Source organism: Scomber japonicus, chromosome 20, assembly GCF_027409825.1.
Source record: "Scomber japonicus isolate fScoJap1 chromosome 20, fScoJap1.pri, whole genome shotgun sequence".
Lineage (NCBI taxonomy): Eukaryota > Metazoa > Chordata > Actinopteri > Scombriformes > Scombridae > Scomber > Scomber japonicus.
In genome coordinates, this window is record NC_070597.1 from 22,823,588 (window position 1) to 22,833,275 (window position 9,688).

The 9,688-nt window shown below is 38.5% G+C and overlaps 1 long non-coding RNA gene across 1 annotated transcript; it reads right to left on the reverse strand.

The window, feature by feature from the left end:
* Positions 1-193: 193 nt before the first annotated feature.
* LOC128381509 (uncharacterized) lies at positions 194-5,309 on the reverse strand. The gene is made up of 3 exons (XR_008323550.1): positions 5,167-5,309; positions 1,824-1,998; positions 194-993 (listed from the first exon to the last, which is right to left on the reverse strand). It is a non-coding gene; the product is annotated as an uncharacterized LOC128381509 (long non-coding RNA).
* Between the last annotated feature and the right edge of the window lie 4,379 nt (positions 5,310-9,688).

The window sequence follows — 9,688 nt, forward strand, 5'->3', positions numbered from 1 at the left end:
GGTTAATGTTTACACAAAATATTGACTGGTGGAGGTAAAGCAGAGACCAGTTGATAAGGTATGAATACAGTAATAGAATTGTTTCCTAACAGGATTTAGATCAAAGCTTATTCACTGGAATGATTCACATGTATCACTTTGACATATAGTGACATCTTGACATATGAAATTATAAAAAGAAAAGGTAACATACTTTTTAAAATATATATTCAACATTTATTACCTTTATACAAATAAGAACTAAACATACTACCATCCGGCTTCAGTCATCATCCACAAATGCAACAACTTGCATTGTTTCAGTAAAAAAACAAGCCAGGCACAGTAATAATAACACTTACATTTACTATATTATTACATTACATACACAATAACACACTACACAGTCTCATATTTTCCATTGGCACAATTCTCACTGGGCCAACAGAGGGCGCACTATCTTTTTACATCAGCTAATAGTTGAAAACATGTACACTGTGTATATATATATATAACGTGAATAGGAATGTCAGTGTTGTTTTTCTACATTCCTGCTGAATATCAACAGGATACCAAACCACTAAATTTGTAATAAAAGAGCCACCGTGACATTACATTTCTGGCCCCTCTATGAGCATGAAGTTTTTTGTTCTTGGAAACAGCACACAGTGTTTCATTGTCCCGGTCTTTGTTGAATCTTGACGCCACCCTGCTAATTTTAGTGGTTTCCAGTGACGTGGCTCTCTCTGGATGTTGATTCAGTCTTTTATCAAAGTGCTGGAAATATAATGGAAATGTTTCCCCGTCCTTCTTGTCCAGCATCTCCTCTGATGGTGTCCTCCAAGAGATCGGAGGATTGGAAGGAAAGGTGAAGGAGGCTGTATTTATGTACAAATAGAATCTGGTGTGGACTTCAGATGGCCTGTAGGGGCTCGACTCTGGAGGCCTGGTATTTTGGCTTCCCGCAGCAGCAGCAGTGGACGCAGGACAGCAGGATCATGAAGAGAAAGGTTGCTGGATAGAGAGAAAGGAAGCCGGAGGGCAAACAGAAGACATAGAAATTTAGACTTTTGCATCACATTTAAAACTGCATTAGTCAGTAGTTTATATTAGTAATATATCAAATGTGTGACTGTGTGTAATGAAGCTCTATGGAGCATTTTACTATCTTTCAGCTAATTTTGTCTTAACAGCCCCAAAGCTTTACTGTTTTAGTTCAATCTCAGTGCCCTCCCCCAATTTTCAGCTATAAAAAGCTCAAACACACTCTACTACCAAACAGCAGGGATAAAGTGGTACAACTGGCTGTTAAAGAGCCAGATATTCCCCTCAGGAGGGCAGCTGAGAGTGAACATTGGACTTTAATTTGTCCGGTGGCCGGAAACACAAATACAAATGAATGATAATGTTTCCTTGTTTTTGCTGCATGTGTAAACAAACAACTGTGTGCCAACACATCCACCATACTAAGGTGATAAGATGGCAAGCAAAACAAGTGTGTTCTGCTGCCCCCATGTGGCCAAAAATGAACTAATGTAGGTTATAATTTAACCACTTTTAGTCCAACAGAGTAATGAATGCATGAAGGCTTTGTAAACCATTTTAGGGAGTAAAACTGAATGATTAAAATATGAAAAAATATCCAAATGCTTTTAAACTGAGATGCTGTTTTTTTGGTATGGGGTCAAATTTTCTCTGAGGGTGTTTGGGGGGGGGGGGGGGGGGGGATTCTGTGTGTCACATCAGTATTTCTAATAGTTATGGTCCTGCTGACAGCTCACTCTCAGGATCTCCCTCTACCTCTGAATGCATCTGTGTCTTAAAGTTCACAGAAAAACACTCACCAACAAACAGGATGAGCACAAAGAAGGCTCCCAGCTCCAGCCGACTGGCCTGCGGCAGATCCTGCAGTTTGATCCACACTTTCCGAAGAATATCCAACACCTCTTCTTTTACTTCCATGCCGACGCTTAGACGCAGCTCACGAAAAGCAAAAACACTTTTTCTTTCGTGCTTTACCTGAAAAAGACAAAGTCGAGATGTTACAGAGACTGAATGAGAGTGCGGCTGCCTCGTGGAAAGATGCTCTGAATGTAAAAAAAAATGAAGTTATTTCCATCCTCAGCTCCACCCTTAGATCTACTGTGCAATTTTATACTCATACCCTACAATTACCCCCCTCCAAGCCTGGTAAACATATATGCCCTTTATCCTTAAATACTCTATAAGCACTCACTCATTTTATATCAGCACTTCTAATTAGCCCCACTGATTATTTTCCTGTGTGTGTGTGTAGGTGTGTTTGGATAGAGTGTGTCTACATTGCGTGTGGTTCCCCCGCTCCGCTGTACGTACATGTCTCCACACACACAGGAGCCAGCGTCCTGCCATTTAAGTTTAATAATAAACACCGGAGACTATTTCAGGCCTATGGCATTTTAAGACTGAGGCCTGTCATCATCAGCGAGGCAGCTGTGTGTGGGCAGGATCCCACAGGCTAACACTAGACTGCATGTGTCCTTGTGCTGTGACACAGAGACAGACCAGGACCCTGAATGGATGTTTGCCAAAATGATAAACTTAGGAAGTAAATCTGATGTATGAGTGAGATGAGATGAGATGTATCAAGTGTCTCATGTTTTGTTTTTAAGAGCTTTCCTTTTAATATTTAATTAACCAACATGAAATAATATGGTGTCCTTTAGTACATGGTCACACCAGTGCTGTATTTGTTTTTAGGTATCATGAAGTTTAAGAGCATATTTTAACCTACATCATACCTAAAAAGTGCTGACATGGCACGTTGACTTTGGATATAGTAATAACAGTTAATAGTTCAAAGGTATTCAATGTCCGACTGTTTTCTGTTGATATTTATATTGACATCGACTGCAGTATTATGAGTGATGTAGTATGCAGTATTACAGTAAAAGTACTGCAGTATTATGAGTGATGTAGTATGCAGTATTACAGTAAAAGTAGTGATATATTATTATATATGACATCATTAGATTATTAATAGTGAAGCATCAGTGTTAGAGCAGCATGTTACTGTTGTAGCTGCTGGAGGTGGAGCTAGTGTACACTACTTTATACATTTAGCTAGTCTATACTACTTTATATACAGTTAGCTAGTTTACACTACTTTATATACAGTTAGCTAGCTTTACACTACTTTATATACAGTTAGCTAGTTTATACTACTTTATATACAGTTATCTAGTTTACAATACTTTATATACAGTTAGCTAGTTTACACTACTTTATATACAGTTAGCTAGTTTACACTACTTTATATACAGTTAGCTAGTTTACACTACTTTATATACAGTTAGCTAGTTTAGTCCAGTGGTTCCCAACCTAGGGGTGGGGCCCCTCCAAAGGGTCAGCAGATAAATGTGAGGGCTGGTGAGATGATTAATGGGAGAGGAAAGGAGAAAAAACAAAGTTGTGATACACAAATGGGTTTTCAGGCTATTTGGGTTTTTTCTCTAATCTTTGATTTTTGCTGAAATATTGTATCATTTGAATTTTTATTGAAATGAAAGCACGTGAGGTTTAGGGGTAAAAAAAAAGAAAAAAGACAAAAGAAAACACTATTTGGTGAAGTTAACAACTCATAGACATCTGAAATGTGACCCTGACTCGTTTTAAAAGCTTGTTATGTTATCCATTGTGTCAAATCTTCATTTGAAAGGAAAATAACGCCGTCAAATAAATGTAGTGGAGTAGAAAGGTTTTTTTTAAATAGTATAAATAGCATAAAATATCTCAAGTGAAGTACAAGTACCTCAAAATTGCACATACATACAGTAAGTTGCTTGAGTAAATCTTGCTAGTTACTTTCTACTACTGATAATTCAAAAAAAAAAAAAAATACAATGTTTATGATTTAATGGAGCGCAACATAAGTCATGTGAGCTCTGCTCAGAACTGTAAGTCAGTATTAGTCAGAAGCTGAGATGACAGTCACTGCTGACGTTACTATGCTAAGCCAAAGGTTTGTTTTTAAGTCTCTGGTGATTTTAATGAGCTACTACCTCGTTTAGTTATATGGAACAAACAACACATTAAATTACCATAATGTCAGTTAATCGGTATGGACAATTTTGTGTTGCAAATAAACGCAACGCTATAAGTAACGTTAAACAACTCTATAAGTAACGTTAAGCAACGTTATAAGTAATGTTAAATGTAGTTTGGCTGTCGCTCACCTGTTGTCTTTTACACCGCTTATAACATGGACACTAGTCAACAAAATGCCATATGCAGTTACATTAATAATACCATTGGTTCATTAACTTAACTCAATAGTAATCTCGATATTTAGCCAAATATTAAATAAAACACGGTACCTCAGAATTCCTGCCGCTTGCGTTGCTAGGCAACATTTGATACAACTTAATGACGTTTTACAAAGACAGTTATTACAGTTATTAAACTATCTATTATTGCCAGACTTATAGCCTTCCTTCCTCAATGTGTGTGCAGAAGACACATCAACAAATGCAAGCTGTTTGATTACTATCAGTTCAGGAAGCCTGTATGTGTGACACAATTAAGTTGAGTGTGGCAATATAGCCTATGCGGTTTAGGGCTGAAACATCCGTTTTCAACTATATAAGAAGAACTAAATGTCCTGGCATGTAGTGCGGAACCAGGTCAACTATATATGAATGTTTTTAACCCAAATTGAGTGTCCTAATAACTTTCCAAAATGTCCTCAAAGGTAGCCTACATGGTTGTATGTGAATGCACTTACTGTATAGCACTGTGTACATTTGTTCATGGGTATTTACTGTACATTATAGTTTTTCTGGACAGCTGATTGTGCAAGTCTCAACCACCTGCCAGAATCTGTCTGAAGAATGTCTGACCTCTGTTGCTACCCCCCTCCCTGCACTGCTATCTCTTCTCGCCTTTGTGCTCACACATCATGTTTCCTATGTGACAGAACATAGCAAGACACCAAAACAAAGCACTGCCATCTTAATAAAGGGGGGGTTAGTGTCAGTAAGTTTGTTGTTTTTCTTTATTTGCTTTACTCGCATCACCGTCTAGATATTGACAAGTAAAAACTATATTAAAGCCCATTATGAACTTGATTTTCCTATGCAATAAATATGGCATAAAGTAAAATATATGTGTGAGAAATGTAGGTTATGAAAAGCAAAAGCAGGCTCTTACCTCTGCAATGAATTGTGCACTTCACTTCAAGAGCGTCACTGTTTCCACTTGTAAACTCTTCTCTGTAAGAAGGACCAAACTCTGTTGTACACACAAAAACGTCCTCACGATGTTTCACAGACCCCTTCTTCTTATTTTCACCCTCCCCCTCTCCTTACTCCTCTCTCTCTCTCTTTCTCTCTCTCTCTCTCGTTCTTCTTGTTTGTGGTGCCTGCTGATCTCAGCCTCCTCATCTAATTAGCCTGCTCCAGTTCAGACTGGAGACCAGCGCTGAATGTTAGGAGGTGACTCGAGTCTTTCGGGGCAGTTTAGCAGCCACTTCTTGTGTGTGACTACAACTGTTCCTCCTGTGGTGTGTGTGTTCACTTTCTCCCACTTAGACTAACTCCTGTTCTCAGGGAGTATATATGCCTCCTCCCTCCCCTCCTCTTTCACCCTCCCTTCTCTCCCCTTTCAGCCCCCCTCCCACCCCACTCTTCTCCACTCCACCGCCTCCACCACTTCCAAAATTGACTCTTTCACTGCTGCTTACGCCGTCTCTCACTCCCCCTCACCCTCTGTCCTGTCTGTACTTCTGAACACTGATTCACTATTTTTTTTTCTCCCTCTCTTGTGCAAGAGACCAGCTGTGCCTCCTTTTTGTCTTCAGTCACTGTGGAGACGAGGCTCCTTCCAAAAGGAGCAGGGGGTGATGTGTGTGTGTGTGTGTGTGTGTGTGTGTGTGTGTGTGTGTGTGTGTGTGTGTGTGTGTGTGTGTGTGCATCCATCTGGTGTCCCACCAGATGACTCCCATACTTGTCCACAGCATGCACCTTTGCATTTGCTGCTGATTCACTCTTGTTTCCCCAATGAGCCAGCATGGGAAATGATACAGGAGACATTTCCAAGAATGGACAAATAAGTCTTTGCTGATGATTTTCTCCCTGCCAGTTACTCCTCTATCTACATCAGAGGTGGGGTCTCCTGTGCTACTGAAGGGGTCCCACAAAGAATGAAAGAAAGAGCAATAAAGCTGTTCCTTTTGCTTTGTTGTCGTTTACTTTCTGTAATAGTGGCCTGGTTGGTGTGTGTGTTCTCCAGGGTTTGGTGAAAAATGGGCCCCCCTTGTAGCCAAGGCTTTGATGAAAGTCAATTGTGTAGCTGTGTACGTGCATCATTGAAGGATATTTTCCAAGTAAAGTCTATTCACCCCCATTACTCACTTCCCAAAAATGTATCAGAACACAATGCAGAGTTCCTGCGTCTAAATGGAAAGCTTGTGTGTTTATTTGATTCTCTTGAAAGATGATGTTGAGCCTAAAAAGAATGTGTCTTAGTTTGAAATGGTCTTTTTGTAAGATGTGTTGGCAGACAGTTGCCTGTCTATGTGTTTCTGTCCACCTGACAAATTTAAGTACAATCTATTTTTCTCTTTGTAGCACTGTTTTTGGTCTCTACCAACTCAAGAAAGAAGTACGTAGTTCTTTAGTACACCTCCATTGTGTTCAAATGGTAGTTGCTAATTGGTTTTTGCTGTAACTTAGTGCTAATAATAATAACTTTATTTTATTATTTATTTTATTTTATTTAAAATAGCAGGTGGTAGAGTGGTCAAAATGTAGCAGTGAGATTGAAACAGTATGATTGCAGGCAATTTAAAGCAAATCAAAGAGCTGAGATATATGTTATTTATACGATTATTCATTCATTACCTTCTCTCACGTCTGCATCTTACGTAGTATGTGTGGGAAATTCACACTCATTACTCATTGAGCATCAGTCAGCACATTCATCATGAACGGAACTAGAATTTGAATTAAGAGGTTTGTATTTCAGCCCAAGTCCTCACTCTTGAGCTAATCCGCAATGTAAATTAACATCTCATCTCCATTCTAAAAGAAATGACTGAATTGTGGAGAGGATGTCATTCACATTGATGGTAAGGGACAGTGGTTTATGGTGGTATGGTGGTATGTAGTGACCAAAGTGTGCAACAAAAGACTGATTTGCATTGACCTCTGTTTGGTAGGATCGTGCAGGTTTCGTGAACAGTGGCAAGTTGAGTCATTCTCCATTCAGGCTTTGTTTTAAGAAGACTCAGTGGGAAACATGATAGCACTTTAACCCTGTGACCCCCTGACACTGTCAAACACAGAGTCAACTCTACGCTCTTTCAACCCTGAACTGAACTGAGCCTTATTCACTTAGCACTGATTCATATCAAATCACGTCTTGACTTAAACAACCAAAAAGGAACCACTAATTTTGATGGTACAGTATGTCATCCTTTACCCCTAAATGAGGAATTATATCACAAGGTAGTTGAAGACCTGAATGACTTAAAAATCAAGGTTTTAGGATGGTCACATTTGATAACTAAAGGCTGCAATTATTATTATTCATTATTACTGATAAATCTGGTTATTTTACAATGTACTATGTAATCATTCAGTTCATGAATGTCTGAAATGTGTGAACATATTGAAAAATACCTTCACAGTTTTCCTGGTTCAGTTCAAAACCTACATAGATGTTTGGAATTTGAAATCATTTAACAGATAAAAAGTAGCAAATCTGTAATTGCTGACAAGCTGTAACCTGCAAATGTAAGCCCCCCCCCCCTTTTTTTTTTAAATAATCAAAAACAAATAAAGATAAAGAGTAATCTGCTATAATCTGCTGGTAATTTTGTTACTACTTCACATCAATAGAGGGTAATCAGGGATTAAGGAGTTAAACTTTCTGTTACAGCTTTGTTGGACTTTGACATTATTGATCACAACATTTAAATTGAAAGGTTTGAGAGGATTAGGTTTGGTGTAAATGCTATCTGAAGGGCTATCATTTGCTATCATTTTTCAGTGTGTCTAAAGCAGTTTCCCAGGGATCAGTTGTTGGTTCAATGTGGCTTCATTTTTTCATGTAGCCACACAACCCCAAATCCTCTGTAGATACCATGTATACTACCAGATGGTGATGACACACAGCTGGTATTCCTGTCCTGTGTAAAAATCAGTCCTATGATGTCACTACTTGAACGTATTAAAGTCATACCTGGATGACCCACAATTTCCTAAAAAAAGGAGTTAACAGTGTAACAGTGGAAAAAAGAAAATTATTGTCATTGTCAGAAAATATGTGGAAAGTAGTACACAGGTAAGAAACTGTTGATGTGAAAAACAGCCTGCTTCATGCATTTAAACATGTGCAGGAAATGAAGAAGCTGCTTGTCATAGATGAATGCAGAAAAACCTGCTCATGCATTTACATCTAGTTGGCTAGGCTACTACTGCATAATAATAATGCCTTTCTCACTGGTTGACTATATGGATTGAATGTCAACCAAGTACAGTTAATGCTCTCTGGCAGAGTTTTAGCAAGAAACTTAATAACACACACGTAACAATCCTTTATCTCTTTGGCGTCTGGGTAAATTTAGAAATAATTACTAAATGTTACTTTATGTCTACTCTATTGGGCCATTCAGAGGCAGCCTTCTTGTTGTTCCTAGAGTTAAACCAAAATTTTGTGATAAAGATTATGATTGTAGCTGCTGATACGCTTTGTCCTGCATATAAAACCAGCATTGTTCTGCTTATTGCATTTCATTCCATTCATTATTTGTTAGTTACAATACAGTAGAGCATAGTACTTTGTATCTCTTTAATGTTTTTTTGTGTACTGCATTGTGTTTCTTGGAATTCATTATCATATTGTCAGCTTATATAAATTTTAACTTCTGCTTTCTTGCTTAAACACTTCAAAGAAGCAACACTGTCCTTGCTTGTATGTTCTCCCTATGCCTACGTCAGTGTCCTGTGGGTGCTCTGGCTTCCTCCCACAGACACACGCACAATCAAAACAAATCATAACTAGTTTATTGTGCAGGTTATGTTAATTTGCAACTCTTAATGAGCGTAGGTTTGAATGTGAGTGTGAATGGTTGTCTGTCTCATCTGCCCTGTGATGGACTGGCAATCAGTCAAGGGTGTACTCAGCATCTCACCCACTGTCAGCTGGGTTCTGCTCCAGGCCCCTGTTACCCTTTTAATGGATAATTGGTATATGCATTGGATAAATGGATATTGGAGGAATGGATGAATGGATACTGATTATACTGACTAAACCCATAAAGTAATGGGATGACTCAAACTACTTTGAAAGTACAGAAAATGTGAAATGAAAGTACAAACTCCTCACTCTTGTAGGTCTGACTTATGTTGACATGTACATATGTATTCTACTGTCCTCAGAAGTTAAGTTGAAGCTTCCTACCAACATATCGACAATCTGCTGTCTTCCCCCACCCTTTTTGAGTTCAAGTCTTTTTAATGTGCAAGCTATTGAGTGGGTTGATGGGGAAATAATGGAAAGCCTGTGTTTTGCCTCAGTGTCTTTTCTGTTCTTGATTTGAACTGGAACAATGCCATCATACTGTAACCTAACTGTACTTGGTGTGAATATAACTGTCAGAATCTAAAACAAAAGAGTGTGTATTTGAATATATTGTGTAATAATGCAACTTCAAACTTGTGCATGTGTG